The sequence below is a fragment of the Oenanthe melanoleuca genome, chromosome 15 (assembly GCF_029582105.1).
Source record: "Oenanthe melanoleuca isolate GR-GAL-2019-014 chromosome 15, OMel1.0, whole genome shotgun sequence".
In the NCBI taxonomy this organism is placed as follows: domain Eukaryota; kingdom Metazoa; phylum Chordata; class Aves; order Passeriformes; family Muscicapidae; genus Oenanthe; species Oenanthe melanoleuca.
This window is the reverse complement of record NC_079349.1, coordinates 6,616,867-6,622,870: the sequence shown is the minus strand read 5'-3', so window position 1 is coordinate 6,622,870 and position 6,004 is coordinate 6,616,867.

Genomic DNA, 6,004 nt, shown 5'->3' with positions numbered 1-6,004 from the left:
GTTTGTCTGTGTGTGGGTGTGTGTGTTTGTCTGTGTGTGTGTGTGTGTCTGTGTGTGTCTGTGTGTGTCTGTGTGTTTGTGTGTGTGTCCGTGTCTGTGTGTCTGTGTGTGTGTGTGTGTGTGTGTGTGTGTGTCCATGTCTGTGTCTGTGTGTGTCTGTGTGTCTGTGTCTGTGTGTTTGTGTGTGTGTGTGTCTGTGTGTTTGTGTGTGTGTGTGTCTGTGTGTCTGTGTGTTTGTGTGTCTGTGTGTCTGTGTGTGTGTGTCTGTGTGTGTGTGTCTCTGTGTGTGTGTGTCTGTGTGTGTGTCTCTGTGTGTTTGTGTGTCTGTGTGTCTGTGTGTGTTTGTGTGTGTGTCTGTGTGTTTGTGTGTGTGTCTGTGTGTCTTTGTGTGTCTGTGTGTGTGTCTGTGTGTGTGTTTGTGTGTGTGTCTGTGTGTCTTTGTGTCTGTGTGTGTGTGTGTCTGTGTGTGTGTCTGTGTGTGTGTCCATGTCTGTGTGTGTGTGTGTGTTGTGTGTCTGTGTGTTGTGCATGTTTGTGTGTCTGTTTGTGTGTGTGTCTGTGTGTGTGTGTGTGTGTGTCTGTGTGTCTGTGTCTGTGTGTGTGTGTCTGTGTGTGTGTGTGTGTGTGTGTCCATGTCTGTGTGTCTGTTTGTGTGAGTGTCTGTGTGTCTGTGTGTCTGTTTGTGTGAGTGTCTGTGTATGTCTGTCTGTGTGTCTGTGTGAGTCTGTGTCTGTGTGTCTGTGTGTGTCTGTGTGTGTGTGTGTGTGTGTGTGTGTCTGTGTGTCTGTGTGTGTCTGTGTGTCTGTTTGTGTGAGTGTCTGTGTATGTCTGTCTGTGTGTCTGTCTGTGTGTGTCTGTGTGTGTGTGTGTGTGTCCAAGTCTGTGTGTCTGTGTGAGTGTCTGTGTGTGTGTGTCTGTGTGTCTGTATGTGAGTCTGTGTCTGTGTGTCTGTGTGTGTCTGTGTGTCTGTGTCTGTGTGTCTGTGTGTTTGTGTGTGTGTGTGTCCATGTCTGTGTGTCTGTTTGTGTGTCTGTGTGTCTGTGTGTCTGTTTGTGTGAGTGTCTGTGTATGTCTGTCTGTGTGTGTGTGTGTGTGTCTGTGTGTCTGTGTGTGTCTGTTTGTGTCTGTGTGTTTGTGTGTGTGTCCCTGGCCCGGCTCTCCCTCCTGCAAGGGCGGTCAGGGCTGATCTTGCACCTCCATCCCTTGGCAAAGGGCATGGCTCTCACATCTTCCAAAAGCTGCAGGACTGCTGCTCCCACCTCCCTGCCCATCCTGCTCCTCCAGCACTGGAGATCTCGGCTGTGCTTCCCCTGGAGTTTCCCGGCATCCTGGCATCTCCTTCCTCCCCCAGAGCTCTTTCCACGGCCCTGTGGAGCATCAGCTGGTCCTGTGGATCCTCCCACGGGGACTGCCATGCTACAGAGGGATTATTAAGCTCTGAGTGTGGAGCTGCAGTGAGCTGCTGTGGCTGTGGAGCCAGCTTGGCCTCCAGGGAATCAACACCCCCTGCCCAGCGAGCTGGCAGCCAGACGGGCTGGAACAATAGTGCGAGTTAACGGAGCAAAACAACCATCCGTGTTTCCTAGTAAAAGTATTTTTATGATGTTGATTATTATTAATATTATATAGGGGCTGTAATTTTCTCCCGACTCACTCCAACATCTCACAAAATAAACAGTTGCTGTATTATCCCCTTGTAAATGAGACCACAGGATTGTAAACTTTAATTTGTTACTTTTGGCTGCTCTCAGGTTTGGCAGACAATTAAACCAATTCATTAGTTCACAGAGGCACATTTTTGGCCATGTCTGGCTGCGTGAAGTCATCCAGTGAACACACTGGAGGCAGGGTGTGGAAAAACCGTACTGTGCCTTTGCCACAAGATCTGTCAGTAATGCTCCAAACAGGCCACTGTGGACTTTGCAGACCAAGGTGGGAGAGGGTCTCCTTGCTCCTGTGGCTCTCTGTGCCCTGGGCATGGGGCCTTGGCAGCCCAGTGCCCCTGTGCGCTGGCCAGAGAAGTGCCATTGATTCTGGATCTGACAGCAAAGTAGCTGTGTCGTGCCTGAGGCTTAACCTTTAAATTCTGCAGAGTTGGACTAGTGAAACTCCACAGGACATAGCAGAAAATGCTGAGCTCTTGGAAAGGCTAATCTGGCCGTGCATGACCTCCAGAGCCAGCCCCAGCAGCTGAATTAATTCCTTCAATAGCTGGGCTGCTTTCGATCCCTGCTTTCCCAGCTGCAGACACACGGTTAACCTGCAGAGCCCCATGCAGAGCACAGCTTGCAGCCTTTTCAGGGCCACCAGTGGTATGTGCTGGGAGTTAAGGTGGGTTTCTTTTAAATGGAACTGTAACAGTATGTTTTATGGTACTGCCAACCCCCCTGTCCAGAGTGGCTTAGTGCAAATCACCCCGCAGATGAGGTTCTCTCGTCACACATTTTTCACTCTCTGTAGTTTCTTAGATGTCCTTTAACAAACCAAAAATCCTGAACCATCTTAGTTTTGAAAAAAGCCCCATAAAATCAATCCCTTTTCCTTTGTTCCCTCCACAGGAGGAGGCTTTTTTATAGCATTCAAAAAGGAAGGAAAGATTTTTGAATACTGAAACCTAAAAGCTTCCCCAAACTAGCTCCTCACCATTGTGCTTTGCACTGGCCAGCAATTTGAATTTGGATTTGCAGAGTTCTTCTGCTTTGCAATTTCCTCTGAGTGATCCCACCACCACCAGTGTGTTTGGGGAATGTCCCTGGGCTTTGGCCCTCCATCAGCTGGAAATGCTGGAGAGAAGGGGAGGCTGTGGAAGGGAACGGAGCATTTTTGGAAAGCTGGTCACTTCCTTCAGTGTCTTGACTGGTTTTTGCTTTTCCTGAAATAATAATAATATTATATAAAACACTTTTCATATAAATAAAACACTTTTATCAAAGTGTTTTTTTGATAAAACAGTGAGCAAATGCTGCAGAAGAGCTAATTATGACTTCGTATATGACAGCAACTCCTCTGGAAAGCAGCTGCAGAAACCTGCCCGCCCCCTGAGCCCCTGAGTGGTTTTCTTCAAGGGCTCCTCCCGCTGCTGCTGTGTGACGAGGCTGGTCCCCATCTCCTTTGGGTGTCACACCCATGCTCTGCTCCCCAGCCTGCCCTGGGGGGAGTTGAAGGCTTCACCCTGCTGCGGGCAGCTGCACTTCGCTGCGTGAATTCCAATCAGGAGCTGCAGGAGGAGGAGGAGGACGAAGCTGGCTGGGTTTTGAGTCAAAAAATAAGCCCTGTATTTTTCTCCTTTCAGCTATTTATGAAGGCTCAGTGCAAAGGGCCTGACACCCGGGCAGCAGAGCCCGGCTGCTGTGATGTGTGTGACACACGAGCCCGTAATGAGGGACCTTCTGCTGAACGGCCAATTGAGCAGCGCTGCCTCCAACAGCTTCATCGCGGAGGGACGGCGGGTGCATCTCTATTTTGACACATCCTCGCTGAATGAGGAAGAGAGCAAGCAGAAAATGGCTGATGATAAATGCAGCAATTAGGGAAGCTTAATGGAGCAGAAGGTTTTTTGTGAGAAGACAAAGAAATTGCCGTGCCGACACCTGCAAGGAGGTCCCAGGCGCTGTGCAGGGAGCTCCAGCTGTGCCACAGCAGCAGGGGCTGGGATGAGGGGAGCCGACCTTTTTACTTCACACACACATCCCTCAAAGGCTTTGGGAAAATATTTTCCAAGTTAAACTTCAAAACATCATTTGATTTTTCTTTTTCTCTATTATGTTCAGAAACGGGAGCCTGTAATTTAGGCTTGGTGAAGCCTTCCCCCACTCCTTGCTTTTTATTCAGTTTCACATAATACAGTGCACCACTGGGAAAGGCATTTTCCTGACAGAGTATTGATCTTGGTGCTGTAAAAGATCTGTGGCCTCAGCAGGGGGATGGAATCTTGCTGGACACAAGTGGACAAGAAGCAGATCCCCTGGACAATGCTGCTCACCCACAGTGATGCCCAGTTTGAGGCTGAGCCCACAACCTGCCCTGCTCTTCCCAAAGCACTGTGTTTCAGGGCTAAGCCCTGGACTACCAGCTCCCCAAGATCTGAGCAAAAGTGCTAAATTTTTTTGCCCAAGCCCCATTTCTCTCTGTTTCCTTAGCTGGACTCTCCCCAGAGCCAACTGCCTGTGCAAGGGGGCACCAAGAAGCACCGGGGAGAGCTGTGCAAGGGGAGTTGGCATGGGACACCCAGGCTTTGGTGATGGGCAATGCCATTTTGGTCCCTCACAGGACCATTGTGGGTGCTGTTAAAGGCTCAGGGAAAAATCCTAACAGGATTTTCCCAAGCTGAGACTTTTTCGGTCACAGTTCAGTTTTCTTTCCCAGCCTTAAAGCTTTCTCAAAGGTAAACATAAAAAGAGAAAGAATTATAACAAAAAATAAACACCTGCTGAATGCATGAGAGCCGTAACAAAGAGTGTTGCTTTCTCTACACCAATGAGCTACTGTTCTTTCCCTGTCTCCAATCCTTTCTATAAATAGTCAGTAATAAAGTGCTTTTTCTGCTGCTTCTGCATGGAGAAAGTCTTGTTGCTGTGTTCCTCCCGCCGCTTCCTAGTTGTACAGAAACAGACCATAACCAAAATCCCCCAACACTAGAACACAACTATTTTCTTAAGACTTTGGCAAAAAGGAATTTCCTGAGGGAGGTAAGGGAAAGGTTTCCTTTTTTTTGCTTGGCACAAGCCAAGGAAAACACAAATCCTGTTTCCCCCTCTGTTGACGGTTTCTCGGCTCCAGCCTGAGCTGCACAGCACTGATGTACCTCTGCTCTCATTCTGGCACTTGCTGGGCTGCCCCAAGCACAGCTGGTGTGTCTCACCCTTCCCTAAGCTCTCAGGATATTGCATTCCTCTCTAGTTGGCTTCTTCTGCTTTCCCTGCTCTGGGCCCGGGTGGTGCTGGCGCTGCAGACCCGACAGTGGAAGCTCAGCCTGCTGTCAGACCACTGGGCTCCCATTTGTCCAAATTCCAGGTCACCAACAACTAACTATATATTTATGGTATCTATACAGGCTGAAAAGGACAATTCCCATATGCTTATTTATGGCAAAAAAAGCTGGCTTTTTAGGGAAGCATTAGATTTTTTGTCAAGGAACAGTTAATATTTTTGACAAGTGATCTGAGGATTCGTTACAGCTTTATAGATTGGCTTTTTCCCTCACTCCCTGATACCCTGGTTGTCTATTTTATTGACTGGCCCCATTAACTGAAGCTGATGCACACATCTTCCATGGAGCCCCAGTGGGTGTGTGGCATTTTCGACAAAAGGTAACTTAAGTGCAACCACTGGTCTCCCTCCTTCTGGCTTCCTGAGTATCTTTTTAAACACAGGCTGCCTGAGGCAAGCAATGAACCTTCCAAATCCCATCTTCTTCCTCCCACCCACTGTCATTTGTTTGCTAAATTCCACCCTTTTTTGGTGACTGAAGGAAGTCTTTGGGGAGACAGCCAAAAGTAGAATAAAAATGGTGAAAACGGCACAAAATGAAAACTGAACAGTGGTAGCAACGCATAAAACCCAGGAAGTCCTTCTGTACCAGTTCTTTTAGCAGAAGGCAGCTCAGCTGGGGTGGCTTAAAGGAATAAGGCTGAATTAATTAGTTTCTCTGTTTAGGTAATAATACCATTAATCATGATGAACCATTTTGTGAGAAGGCTGATACTCAACACTGTGTAATTCCACAGGAATCTCACTGTAGTGCAGCATTATTGATGGGTCATCCTCCGAAGGCGAGAGCAATGCCTCCTAATACTGTAAATGGCAAACCACTGATTCTCTTTTAATATTTGTACCACCACAACATCAGTCATAATGAACTCTTCTGGCACCAGGATGGCTGCAATAAGCAATCCTTCAGGAATGCCAGGGGAGCATGGCACTGATTTAACGCTCATTTTTGAAGTCATATACAGACCAAATGCTTCAAAGTGTATGGCCCATTTTTGCATTTTTTTTTTCTGAA